The sequence below is a fragment of the Canis lupus genome, chromosome 34 (assembly GCF_048164855.1).
Source record: "Canis lupus baileyi chromosome 34, mCanLup2.hap1, whole genome shotgun sequence".
NCBI lineage: Eukaryota > Metazoa > Chordata > Mammalia > Carnivora > Canidae > Canis > Canis lupus.
The window spans coordinates 1,117,614-1,133,072 of NC_132871.1; positions in this window are offsets into that span (position 1 = coordinate 1,117,614).

The following is a 15,459-nucleotide window of genomic DNA, read 5'->3' on the forward strand; positions in this document are numbered from 1 at the left end:
TACTGGTACTTATGAAATCAAACTTGTGCCTATTCTTTGAAAATCTTTTCCCAGATACGTATTTGGAAAAAACACATATAGAAACTTAAGTTTATACAGAAGGATATTCATTGCAATCTTGCTTACAGGAATAAGAAACTGGATGTGGAGATCCCCTCCAAGAAAGAAATATGCGGTACATTATGGCGTATTATGTAAAGTACATTGTGGCAGCAGTCAGAACTATGGATTTATTTAGAAGACTGAAAACATGACTAAATTTTCTTAAATAAAGTTTAAAAAAAATTATACAACATAAGTGCTATAGTGACATTTATTCAAATTAAACATTCACACACACACACACACAATCGCTACCACCACCATCACTACAACCATCAGTTAATACACTGCATGTGTTTTCACAAATATGGAAATATTTAAAGACATATAATCAGATGCATTACAGTGGATGCACAATGCAGTAGGGGAATGGAAGTGGGATGCATGATGCCATGGGAAAAAATATATGTACAGTTATATATCTATATCTATATACTATAGACATATATAAGTATGTGTACATATAGATATATATTTACATTATTTATAATTTATAGATAGAATATAAACTTACATGTGTATTATATATGTATATGCCTATGTATGTATTTATATTTAAATACTTAAGTATAAATACATCTAATATTTAAATAAGTATCTAGTGCCATACCTAATATTATATCTCATAATATATCGAATACTTCAAATAAATATTTTATCTAATTTATAGATATGACATAAACATATATGAATGTGTATATATATATATATATAATTGAGAAGGAAAGAAAAAGAGAATAGAGATCTTTTAATTTTTTTTAGTTTTATTTTTTGAGAATAGAGATCTTTTAAAAGACTCCATTCAATATTCATTTTTCTTTCTCTCTGAAAAGCAAAATGTTTATAGCAGCAATCGCTTAAAGAAAACAGTAACAACATCAAAATCCTTGGCTAGATCTAGATGTGTGACCCAGTGTTAAATAACAGAATATAAATAAAGTTGAAGGAAAAAATGTCCTAGAAAGTTCTTTTTAAAAGTGTGATTTGCTTCGCCTAAAAAACTGCTCTTTCTCCTTTCCCTTTTTTATAGCCGGAGATAGGATGTCAGCCATGGGCAGGTGATAACAGAGATGGAGCCTTGATTTCTTAAGACTTATTACAGAAATCCTTCCCCACCACACATCACTTGCATAGCCGTTAGTTCAAGATGAAATAAGGACAATTACCTTAGTTCTCTCAATCGGAGATAGGGTGAGACTACCTTTATCACTATGATGAACATTTGAATACTTTGAATGGTATTTGATAAAATGTATACTTATGAGACACTCTAATAAATTCCCTGAAGTAATCCCAATGAATGCAGTTACAAAGGAACAAGATAGGTTTACCTATTTTATAAAACTTTTCACTGAATTTTAGCTTTCAATATTGTCTGAAAGACATTATATAGAAATCATGCCACAGTAGTATCCATGCACCTTTTATACTTCTGAGTGTGCAGGGCATTGTTTTTCCTTCTATGATTCAATTGTGCTTAGTTTTGTTTTATAACAAATGATAAGATAAAATTAAAAATTCATTTTATACTTGATCTGAAATATAAGAGGTTCTTGAGGTCATATATTATTTGGGAACCATGATCATGTAGCTGATTATTACACATTTCAATATGGTAATAATGCGATGTGTATGAACACTGCCTCTATCAACGTACCAAGCCCAGAAAATGGCTTGTACACTAATAACAGTCTTTCCCCAGCCTCCACAACCAATTCAAGGGCTCCTGCATATCTGTCATGCTCTAAACTTGTCCATTTACCCAACAGCAATGCCCCTATTGCTTCTTCTTTAGCTGTTTAGGGCTCTGACTATAACACCAGTTTCATAGTAATTTTGTTCCAAGCCTACATTCCTATCTAGGTTTGTGGCTTCAGAACACACCTCTCCCTACGACCTACTCTGGATATCAATCGCTTGATGTCCTCTCTTCTTTGTCTGGCTAAATCCCTGAACTTTCAACTTGATTGGTGCCTTAGGTAGTTATAATCGGTTGGGTTATTGGCCCCAATTCTCCTCTACTCCTTACACTAATGTCCTTTGACAGTTCATTTTGTTGTTTTGTTGCTACTAACACAATGCACTTCCCCGCCCATTGACTTGGGGCTCTGGCATTTGACTGGCTTTGGGAGTAGAATATGGTCACAAGGAAAAATGTGCAGCTACAGCCCAGGCCTTGAGAGGAACTATTTGTTTCTACTTGCCTTCTGGTGCCTCTGTCAATACTACAAGGACTTTCTGTGAAATCCCAACAGCTCAGGCCCAGAATAATTAAACGTGAAGCAGACTAGATCCCAGTCCTCTGCGCAGCAAGAGCCAGGTTGACCCAGAGTTTGAAGCAGAGTGAGATAGCCTAGATGTGCTAAGTCCTAACCAACCCAGAGATGCGTGAAAAATAAACTCTGGCTCTATGCCTTTGAGATGTTGTGGTTGTCTACTATGAAGTGAAAGCTCATCAATATGGTAAAACTAGTTCTCCTTACATTTTTTTCCCATCAGCTGTTAGGGCTTCAGACTTCACTTCTGACATAGCTAGCTCTTTAGGGAATGCATGTGCAGAAAAGCATGAATTTATCTGGCTAAGCCTAAGAGAAGTTCGAATGGGTGTAGTATTTAGAAGTCAGGCCAAACTTTATTAATCTTCAAAGAGGTCTTTGATATCAAAGTGTTTGGTTGCAAGCAACAGAAAGAGATTTTGAATAAACTTAAAAACAAGAAGTGTGTTGCAAGCTATCAAATAGATCAGATAATCTGTGGAAAAGTTTGAGAGACTTGTTCAAAAATTGGCAAAAACCAACCAAGGAGGCTGGGCAGTAAGGAGTAGTCACTCTCACATCCGAGAAAAAGTCTTAATTACGATGTTCTTGTGAGCACCACCAATACAAAACACCGGGTGGATGGTAAAGGCTGACTCTGAAGACATAAGCCCTTTGCTTGTACATTTTTGCTGTACTCTTTTGGGATTCAAATTTACAGGCCGGATACCTCATTGGTTACATTTAATTCACATGCCTACACCTGGTTTTCGTATATGTGCTGCCAAAGCAAGCGGGACACATGCCTGCATTCTGGACGCCAAGAGGTAGAGAGAAGTGTCTGTGTGCGTGTGTGTGTTGAAAAGGGGGACCCTAACTAGGGGTTCAAAATACAGAGGATAGCCAATAACAGCAATGAATGATCTCTACACTATTCCCAGGGCATCATAGTTAAGCAAAATAAAAGAACTGAAATAAGGCATAAGGCAATCAGGAAAAGACATAAAGCAGTAACACAATTTGGAAGGATAAATGGGCATGGAGTCAACAAAGGAAGTCTCAAATCAGGGATGTACTGGAATAAAATGATGTTCAGATGAACTAAGGAATATTTCGGGGAATTAATTTTATGAGCTCGTGGCCCGTCTCCCCAAGGACCCCACAGACAAGTGGCTTCCGTGTTCCGCAAGTATCCTACCATTAGAGTGACTAAGTCACCTTCATCTCCTGCGGACTCTCCTGCACTCTGCCGAGGATTACAGAAGCCTGGTAATTAGACTCAACGAACAATAACATTTGGTACTTAGCAGCCAAGATGAGATCCATTCCATTGCTTCATGAGATGCTCACTTTTAATTTTTCCTCACTAAAAGACTCTTAACATGGCAAATTGAGGTTAATACAATACATTTAACCTTGCGCACAGACGGTGTAAATACACGCACAGCTACTCAGCATGTAAGCTTCTGCAGTACCATTTGGATGTGCTGACGGTTTCTAATAAAGGTAACATTTATCTGTTAAAGTTTTAAGAATCACTCTAAATTGAAGCTTACTCTATTTTTTTTTAAAGCTATTGATGAGGTGCTCATAGATTTCATAGCCAAAGATATAAAAAACTCCCTTCGTTTCACAGAACAGACTTCTGAGGCCAATGGGAATTTAATGGTTTAACAAGTGTTAGATAGTAAACAGGGGGCGGATCTGGAATTAAAATCAAACTCTCCTCATTACTTCTCCAATGAAAATATTTCATTTTCAGATAGAAAGCATATATTTTGCATGCTGTTATTGTTCAAATTATTTATACCAGGGGCTAAACACATGAAAAGGGATAATAAAGTCACATAAATGAGAGAAGAGGAACAATGAAAACGTGTAGGTATGTACGGGGTGAAAGTCAGTGCAAACTAGAAAGCCAGCGCTCTCCCCAAGGACGCTCCTCCACTCAGCTCCAGCGGGCTACTCCACTGGCAGTGCATGCCCAAAGGGACCACATGTGGTTTTTCATTTCAAATGAGTCAATTGTGTAAGTTGTATTTAAAATAAAAACTGAACCAGAAGAAGGCCGGATAAGACCCATCTAGGAGATGAATTTGGTTTGCAGGCTGCTAATTTGTAATGACAATTTATACCATCTACTATGCAAGCATAGGTAATAGTATCGGTATTATTCACTGAATTTAAAAACAAGAAATATTCAGCATCACTGTCCTCAGTATGAGATCCTACTAAAAAAGGTATATATACATATATATATATATATATATTAATTTCTAAATCAATTTGCACTGTTAAAGCATATTCTTTTAAAGTCTACAAACACTATTACATAGGGGCACCTGGGTAGCTCAGTCGGTTGTCTACTTTTGGCTCAGGTCATGACCTCAGGGTGTTGGGACAGAGCCCCAGGACAGGTTCCCTGCTCAGCAGGGAGTCTGCTTCTCCCCACTCTGTCCCTCACCCCCTCGTTCTTTCTCTCTCTCTCTCAAATAGTCTTCTAAAAATTCTTAGAAACTAAAGTCTACAAACACTACACGAAATCTTCACTTCAATATAAACAATAGTAGAGGTGATCTTATAAATATTCTAAGAAAATATAAGTGAGAACAGGTGATCAATACACGCAAAACTTTGGTAATTAGTACACTAAGCTCATGTATGAAATATAGACAGATCTCCTTGGCTCTTGATATAAATGATTATCTTGTCAATTTCTTCAGTAATAATTCAGTGTTGATTAATAGACTGGTAGTTTCTCTCTGAAGTAGTCATTGATCATCAGGATACAATAATGCCATTGACAAGTAATTGTCCTTTAGTAGATGTGGTTGCTTTATCGTATAAAATTTAACATTCAGTTGAAAATGGCAAAATAAAGCCATTTCTTATTCTTTATTTAGTTGACTAATCTGCTGATGAAACCTGGTGATGGGGGGCTCTTAAATCATTTTTAGAAAATATTTTATAATGATTTTATATAACATGCAGTTTGTACTGAAACAATGTTTTTAACTTCTTCTCCCAAAAGAAAACCTAAATTGTATGTGTTCCATAAAAAATGGAATTTATGTTTAAAAAGTTTGGGAGATGTTGCATCCTAAATTCCTCCGGTAGAAGTTCATACTGCAAAATAATATGGTAAAAATTCTGAAGTTTTCCCACAATGAATCTATCTTATTTAACATAAGATATTTTAACATATTTTATTTCTTAAATTTTATTTTAAAAAGGTTTATTTGAACAAGCAGTCACTTTTCTCCTTGATTTTTAGCAAAAACAATTTGGAGAAGGCTGGTACAGAGAGGAAAATAAATTTCCCAAGGCTGCACAGCTGATTAAAATCCAATTTAAAATTACTTAAAAGTTTTTCTGATTCTCATAACATTTTCAAAAAGGCATTTTAGGGCAAATTATGTGGATGTATTTTCCTCAGTCTTGGTGAATATTAAAGGAGCGTATTTAAATCATGCTAAAATCCTTTTGTCAGAAGCATGCAAATTTCTAATATTTACCAATCAACTTATTTAAATTCATCAGGATATTCATGAGTGCTGAATATGGAATTTCTAATAATTTCAAAGGAAATAAATTGTGGAGTGGGTGACGAAAGGAAAGATGACCTATGAATTTTCAAACGTAATCAGATTTGTATAAAAAATGAAATGGTCCAGAAAATAGGTTTGTTTGGGTTTACGTGAAACTATCTCTCCATGGCTTCCTCCACCCTTGGAGGAAGGTCCTGCAAATTGCCAAGAGGGCGCAGATGGCTCACAGAGGACTCCAAGACCCTCTAAAGAGCTGCCTTACTTGAGGTCACGCGTGTCTCTGCAGCTCCAAGCAGCGTGTGAGCCGTTACAGGAGACCCTCCAGCCTACGAGGGGAAATCTCCACTAGGCTTCACACTTCGCAAGGGGCAGACGGGGGCTTTTCCCACTCTCGCCATCTATTTCCCGCCATCTATTCCACGGTCCTTTTACTTTTATTTCATTTTTGTTTGTTGCCTGGTCATTCGTTCATCCACGGCACAGCGAAGCATTTTCTTTCGTGATATTAGAAGACACTGGAGTCCTCTCCAGGAGGCTCTGGCCTCCGCCTCCGGCTACGACTCACAGCAAGTCGGCCTCTTAGTTTTCCTTGGACCCAAAGGGTAGGCAGGCTTCCCCTTCCTTGAAGGCTGCATGATCCCTTCAAGGCTGGACTTGCATCAAGACCCGGTGGGGGTCATCACACACACACACACACACACACACACACACACACACACACAACCAGGTTTTTGCTCTCTTCTTTGCAAACTTCATCGGGAAGTGTGTTTATAGATAAAGATACAAAAGTTCACAAATTTTGAGTGCGCAGATACAAAAATTTTCACAAACTACATAAACACATTCAGGCAAACTAGCACAAGATTTCAGAGTATTATTTGCTTCAGACAAGATCCCCCCATGTTCACTGTAATCACTATTTCAAAAGTTAACTACTACAGTGATTTCTGAGTCTACGGATAAACCGTGCTTGTTTCAGAACTGGATTTAAACGGAATAAAACAGTATTATAGTCTTTTCTGATTTGTTTTGTTCAACGTTATGTTTCTGTTGCACAAAATTGTACCTTGTTTATCTCATCTCTACACAGATTTTAATTTTATTAAAAAACCTCAAGTTATCCATTCTAGTGTTGATGGACACTTAGGGAGACCCAGATTGTTACCTACGAACACCGTGACTATGGGTATTTCATACATGAGGTCTGGTGAACACATAAATGCAGTTCTGATGGCTTATACCAAGACATGAAATTTCTGGGTCACAACAGATATGGCATACTGGTTAGCAGTTGTTCCAATCCATGATCCTATCGGCAGTGTACAGGCGTCCCGGTCTACACGTCCTCACAAACACTCTCTGGACAAGTCAGAAGCCCTGGGAATACCACGTGCGGCCACGTGGCTGTCCTGCAGAAGCGGTGGGCTTCATCATTAAGGTAAACACACAGAATTGTCCCAGGAGTCACAGAAGTTAAAGGAGAATCTAATGGCAGCTGGTGCATTTGCAGACCAAGTCGCTGTTCTCGATGGCAAGGTGAATCAGCAGATCAGCGACATGTGATGTCACCGCCAAAGAAATGGCTATTGCTTTATAATCAACCCCAAAACCTCACTCAAGAAGCTCTTTTATGGCCCACCTTTTCCAGAAGCAAACACGAAAGTGAACTTTGGGAGGTGAGTTTCACCCTAGACAAGTTGACACATAACAGAGCTATGAGATTTGATAGGGTCACTTATTTTTATTTTGTTTTATCCATTCTGATGTGCAGAATTTTTTCAAATTGTCGTTTTCCCATTACCCATTCTTTGTGTCATTTTTCATTTTAATTTTTATATGTTTGGGGCCTTATCATATTTGGAATTCGATCTCATTCTCTTCTTTTAAAAGATATATGTATAACCAATATCACTTTCTCATTCTATGCCCCGACTTTTCATATTTTTAATGGTTTCATTTGCTTAATAGAAGCTTTATGGAATTCAATTTATTATTCTTTCTTTTATGTTTAGTAAATTTCTGTCCCATTTAAGACACCCCCCTTTTGCATATTCAACATCATTTATTGAAAAGACCATTCTTTTCAGATTGACTTTTTTCACCTGGTAATATGCATTTAAGGTTCCTACACGTCTTTTCATCGCTTGACAGCACATTGCTTTCTAGCACTAAATAATATGCCATTGTCTAAATATAATATGGTTCATCCATCTCCTGAAGGACATCTTAGTTGCTTCCAAATTTTGCCAATTTAAATAAAAAATAAATAAAGTTGCTATAACCATTTGTGTGCAGGGTTTTTTATTTTGTTTTGTGTTGAGAGGATATTACAACTTTATTTCAATAAATTTGAAGATTGACATGAAATGGGAAAACTCATAGAAAACATTAATATTTCAAAACACTCATACTATTAGAGAATTATGTGCAGATTTTTGTAAGTTTCCAATGCATTTTGATATAATACCAAGTAGCGCGATTGATGAATCATATAGTAAACAGTATGTTTAGTTTTGTAAGGAATTCTATCTTCCAAAGTGGCTGAACCATCTTGCATTCCCACCAGCAATGAACCAAGGGTTCCAAACCCTTGCCAGGCTACCTACTGTATGATTCCAGCTACATGACATTCTGGAAAGGCCAAAACTACAAAGACACTAGAAAGATCAGTGGTTGCCAGGGTCTAGGGGAGGAAAGGATGAATAAGCAAAGAGGATTTCTAGGGCAGAGAAACTATTCTGCATGACACTACACTGTGGATTTATGTCATTAGACATTTTTCCTAATCCACAGAAAACATACGACACCAAGAATGAAGCCTAAACTGTGGACTCTGGGTGATGTGTCAATGAAGGTTCATTGATTATAACGAACACACTAGTGTGGTACAAACTGTTGATAGTAGGGGCAGTTGTATGTGGGGTAGAGTGCAAATGTGGGAACTCCTTGTACTTTCCAATCAATTTGCCATGAACCTGAAACTGCTCTCAAAAATAAATTCTTTTCTTTTAAAGATTTATTTACTTATTTCAGAAAGAGGAGAGGGGCAAACAGAGAGGGAGAGAGAGAATCTCAAGCAGATTTCTCACTGAGCACAGAGCATGACTTGGACTCAATCTTGTGACCCTGAGATCATGACCTAAGCCGAAGTCGAGACCCAGATGCTTAACCGACCAAGCCACATAGGCATTCCTCAAAAATAAATTCTATTAAAAAAAAAAAAAAGACCATTCTTTGTCCACTGCGAAGTAGCATCATCACAGATCATGTGACCATACATGAGTCAGGTTCTGAACTCTCAATTCTCTTCTCTTAGTTTTTATTTTTAATATCATTTTATCAATTGCCCATCATTTTAATTATTATAGAATATAATAGGTCTCATTAGCTGGTGTGTAGCTTTACACATGATAGTTGCTGGAGGTAATCTCTGTCAGATTATTGATCACTTTTATTCTTATTTGATGAGAAACTGTTTAGTTTTTTTTTTAATTCTTTAATAAACGGTTGTTGAATTTTACCAAATGCTTTTCTACATATATTAAGATGTTCAAATAAGTTTTCTTTCTTTTTTTTTTTTTTTGGTTAATGTTGTGAACTATGTTGACTGATTTTAGAAACTGAATCCTCCCTTGTATTGCTGAATTAAATCTCACTTTGTTGGTCTTTCCATTCTTCTACCTTCAAGTTTCACTTCTGTTAAATCTCCAGCTTCTGGAGTTAAGTGCTTAAATCATTGTTTTCATATATCACTGCCTTTAATTCTCTAATATTTTGCTTTTATATTCATCTATATTCATGAGAGAGAGTCCTCTAATTTAGTCTTCTTGCTAGTATCCTTGCCAGGTTTTAGGGGGTTTTCCCCCCTTAATGAGCATTTCTAGAAATTTCATCTATTTTGGCTAAAATAGAACTAAAGCTTGACTTGTAAATTTTCTTCATTATACTTTTTTTCCCAACAATTTATACTCTTAGCTGTTATTTTTTTCCTTTTACATTACATTAGGTATAATTTCTGTTCTTTACCTACTTTCTTGAATGAGAAATTTAGAAAATTGCATTTTATTCTCATTTATACATTTGAAACTACAGATTTCCTTCAGAGTAATGTGCTAGCTACATTCAACAAGTTTGCTATATCTTTTCTTTTTTGAGATTAAATTATTTTTAAATTTTCACTGTGATTTTTTTTCCTGTGGCTATGGATAATTTATAAGCACATTGTTTAGTTTCTTGGTAGTTGGGGGGATATTCTAGTTATTTTGCTACTAAATTTTACCCTAATTCCACTCTATTCAGAGAACATAATCTAAATAACTTCAGCCTTTTAAAATTTTTGAGGTTTTCTTCATATGTCACCATTTGGCCAATTTTGGTAAATGATCCTTGAGCATTTGAAAATAATGTGAATTTTGAGGCCATTGGGGGCAGTAATATTATACACAGCAATTTGCTTATGTTTGTAAGCTCTTCTAATCTCATATAGCATAGAAAATTGATAATTTAGTTTTTGTCTGCTTACTGTTATCAGGTATTCAATGAAGTTTATTAATGTTTTCTACTTTATAAATTTGCCCATTTTTCCTTTTAATTCCTCTGAATTGCTTCATATATTTTGAAACCACATTATTGAATGCAAGCAGGTTTAGGAATCTTATATTGTCTTTTTCCATTGACTTGTTTAGCATTGTGCAAAATTCTTCATCTTCAGAAATTCTTTCTTATCTGAAGCCCACTTTTTCCAGAATATAAGAGCTACCCTCATGTTTGTTTCCCTGCCTCTATTTTACTAGTATATCTTCATTCATACCTTTATTTTCAATGTTATTTGTGTCCTTATCTCGAAGATACGTCTCTTGTAGGCAATATTATGCAGCATGGAGAACTGAGAAAATTTTGTGTTTTCATGTTTCCCGTCCACTTCGCCATCCAGCCCCAATGGGTTTCCTTTCTCCCTCAGTAGCAGACTTCTTCCTGTGTCTATCCAAGAATTTTAGCTTCTAAGCAAGGCAAGGGATTAATAAATGAAGAGGGCAGCAGAAGAGATCCAGATCAACTATGAAAGACTCTAAAATTTTACTTTCTACGGCTACAGTTGTAGATCTCCATCTTTATGTATGCATATATGTGTATGTTTTGAAACATATATGGAAATATATATACATATGTTTTTAAAAAATATTTACTTGACTTTTCAGATTATTCTCAACAGCCACGTTATCTTCTGTGAACTACTTTATCCCACCTGAATACAGAAGTCAGCATAATTTTAAAGGTATTTCCAATTACTACATATATGATGTCGATAAAGTATTTTATTAGTAGAGCCCTCATATTAGGTTTGCAAAAGAATTTTTCATCGGAAAGACTTACAGCCAATGACAACCTAATAACTATTGGTCACTGTATTTCTGAGAAAGTAAGCATTAATTGAATCATAAGTGATCTGTTTTTATAACTGCATCATATTTTTTAACTTTTTAAGAAAAATACTACATTTGTTATTGACATAATTATTAAGAGACTTCTAAATGTTTCTTTCAATTGTTAATATATTTTGTTCATGAAAAAATCTTGCAAAACAAACTAAACATAAGTGGAAGATTCTCCATGTTCCATAAATTAAAAGTTCGAAATGAATAAAAACTACTTGATATCTTTTTCAGTAGCATTAAGTGATGTTAAATGTCATAAGTAATATCTAAGTGCTATCACTATTCAGAACAGTAACAGAACCATAGACTATCAGTGATAAAGTTCAGACATCACATTCCACAAGAGTTGTCAGATAAATTAATTAAAAGTTTCAGACAGGACTCGGTTGCTAAAGAAAACTCACAGGCATCAAAATGACTTATGAATGTTTATGAATCTCTGGTTTGTTCATGGAAGACAACGATATAGCAACAGCATGAAAGTAGGGACATATATCCTGGCCAAGGCTGCTTCAGGGTAATATCTCCAAAGGTAAAGTAGAGATCCACTTCCCCCTGTAGGGCCGTAGCAGATGTTCTTTTTTGCTTTGATTAGGAATTACCTTAGAACCGGAAAGCACAATCTGCCATATTGGCTGGGGCTTCTTAGACTCTTCTGTTCCTGGAGGCACAGTATTGCTACGTAAACAGTCCGTAGAGAAGATCTATCCCCATCTCACCAAACAAAATGCAAACCATTAGTATCACTGCTTATTGCCCAATGATCCTGATAAATTGAAACAGCTTCACGACCATATAAGACTAACAAGATATTTAGTTTACTCAAAGTTTATTAATTTTCGGTTAAATTTACATCTTTTGTAGTAGACATAGGAGAGCCCTATGTTTATTTGAAAATTTGTGATTAACCACATTGTCAAACTTGTTTGTTCTTCCAATATATTTTTTTAGATGTTTAGTCTCACTTTTTTAATTGTTTAAAAATTTTTGTTTATTTTTTGCAGTCTTGGACTACTGGTTCTTAGAATTGTGGTAATAAATGTTTTAATCCTGCTGCTTCTTTTTAAAAGTTTTTATTTCAATTCCAATTAAATATAATGTAATATTAGTTTATTAGTTCCAGAGGTACAGTATAGTGCTTTAACACCTCTACACATCACCCCGTGCTCATCACAAGTGCCTTCCTTCATCCCCATCACCTATTTAACCCATCCTCCCTGGCCCCCTTCCCTCTGGTAACCAGTGATTTGTTCTCCATTGTTAAAAGTCTGTCTCTTAAAAAAATAAATAAATAAATAAAAATAAAAGTCTGTCTTTTGGTTTGTCTCTTTCTTTTTCCTTTTTTTCATTTTTCAGTAAGCCCCTTTTTATAGAAAATGCTGTATATACATATATAATAAACATGCAAGCAAAGGATATTTATAGAAAGCATATTATCAGAATGGATTTTTTTTTTACTAGAGTAGATTTGGTTACTAGAAATACAATACGACTCATGTAGTATAATAATAATGCTAGAAAAAAAATAACATGTCTGCCAATAGTGAAATAATGAAATATTATTATTGCATTTACTATAAGGTTTACTCCATAATATTAAAGAAAAAACATGTAGTACTGGCATGAAATAAGCAAACATATAGTGTTAACAGAAAAGAAATTGAATTGCTAACACGTGCATGTGTGTGTGTGCATGTATAATGAAAAGTCCAGAAGATACGATGCATTTCTTTTTTAAACTAGTGATTGCCAGCGGAAACTGTGGGACAGGACAAAGACAAGGTTTAGGGGGATTCTCTGGTTTTCTTTCTTCATATCTGCATTGGTTACACTATTTTTTTTCTTGTTCTTAAATACAATGCTGCCTGCATATAAAAATGATTCAGCAGTTGACGAGGACGCATGAGGCAGAAGGGGCAGAATGCACAAACTCCAGTGAAGTTCCGAACTCGAAGGCCTCTATCAGGGAGTTGGTCCCGGGAGCATTAGGGAATGTATTTCAGAATGAGTCCTGCTAGGCAAAGGGGACCCAGATGGGAGCTCCTGCTGGGTCGCTTAGACTATTTTGCAGGTGATGGAGAGTGATGACTGGATTCCAGGTAAAGAAAGAGGAGGAAGGGACTCTAACAAGTTTAACCTTCAAACTGAGTTAACTAGATCACTACTCGGAGCTGTTAGAGAAGACAGCGAAATGGGGGTGGGTAGGGAGTTAAGAGTTGAGACAAGAAGGTCACTGAAACAGTCCAAATGAGAAGTGGTTAAGACTAGAATGTGGCTGAGTAAGGAGAGTAGGTGACCAGGGTGGGACCTGTTGAGTTGTGATGACGGTGCAGCCAACGGTGACATGTGAGCAGGTCGTTGGATACATGTCTAAAGCGAAAAGTGAAGTTCAGTACAGGAAATAAAGATAAAAGCACTTTCTGGCCCCGTGTAGTAATTACTGTCATCTGTAGAGTAAGTCAAGTCCCTCTGGGAGAGCTTTAGAGAAGGAACGGTGAAACCAGGGCAGACCCCTTAAAGTCCTAATTGTGCTCTGCTGAAGAAATAATGCCCCATTAAATGGAACAGCAAGAGAGCAAAGGGAAAATCAGGGAACGGAAGTGTCACAAAAACTAAGAATGACTCAATAGTGTACACAGTAACATTCCAGGGATGACCGGAAAATTAATAAGCACGTGAAAATAATTCTGCTCAGCAGTTAGAGTTTTAGCCACATTATTTATCCTGGCTTTACATTTTTTTTTTACTATAATCTAAATAGAAGAATTTAATTACTATTTAAAACCTGGATATTGACCTTAGTAAATTTCCACCAGGAATCTACATTTTAACAAAATCAGTGGGTAAAGGGAAAATCAATTGCTAGATGACTAAACAGACTCCATGTGAACAAGTACGTGTGATATGATCACTGCCTAAATATGTTAGGATAAGTAAGCACTTGGGATTCTCTACCTAGTTTACCCAAAAGGTAAAATCTCCCAGAGGATGATGTTTAGATTTAACAAGACCAGATAATTAAACTCAATTAGGTCAAGCTGCATGAGATAATCAGCATAATTAATTTAGATTTTGAAGTGCCCCAAAGGGAGACAGTATTTGTGTTATTTCTGAAGGGAATAGTAATAAGGAATAAGTTTTGAGTATTTAGTAAAGGGAATAGAGGAATTAGGTTTCAGTATTAGAAAAGTGACCCAAAGTAATTTGTCTTGACAAAAACTTATATATAAAAATTTATATCTAAAACTTTATATATATATATAAACTTGTTTTATATATAAAAACTTGTTTTATTAAGATTGACAAATATCTATCGAAATTATTCAGAGAAACTTTTCCCCCAAGTTCTACTCTTACGATGACTATTCTTGCCTCCTCCCCTCGTTTATCTATAGCCTCCTACTACAACAGCGAGAAATGTGGCCTATTATCCACTAACCATTTACTTAATTGTTCAACCTCAGTATAAATATAGAGAAGTGGTGTAATTCCTAACACACAGAATCCAGTAACAGTGTACAGTTTCCTTTGCCTTTAATTTTATATATTCTACTAAATTTCAAAGTTACTTAAGCCAGCCTCCATTCCTCACTCCTCTCCTTATGAGGTGGTTTCATAGGTTTATTATACAGTTCAATTGTTTTATCACATTCTGCATTCAATCCTGGGATCCTGTGACATCCAAAGATATATATATTTTTTAATTCGTGTAAAGTTCACTCTTCCTATTGTAAAGTTCTATGGGTTTTGACAAATGCATAAAGTCACGTGTCAACCAGTAGAGTCACATACAGAATTATTTCCCTGCCCTAAACAATCCCCTGTGCTTCATGCATTCAACCCTCTCAAAGTCCCCTGAAACGCTGGCAACAACTGGTCTTTCTATCATCTCTATACTTTCGCCAATCCCAATATGTCATAGAATCAGAATCCTACAATATGTAGCCTTTTCACATTGGTTTCTTCCATATAACAATATGCACTGAAGGTCTCTCTCTTTTTGTGACTTCCTAGTTCATTTCTTTTTATTGCTGAATAATATTCCATAATGTGGATATGCCACAGTTGGTTTATCCATTCACTGACTGAAGGACAATTATTTACTTCCAATACTTGGTA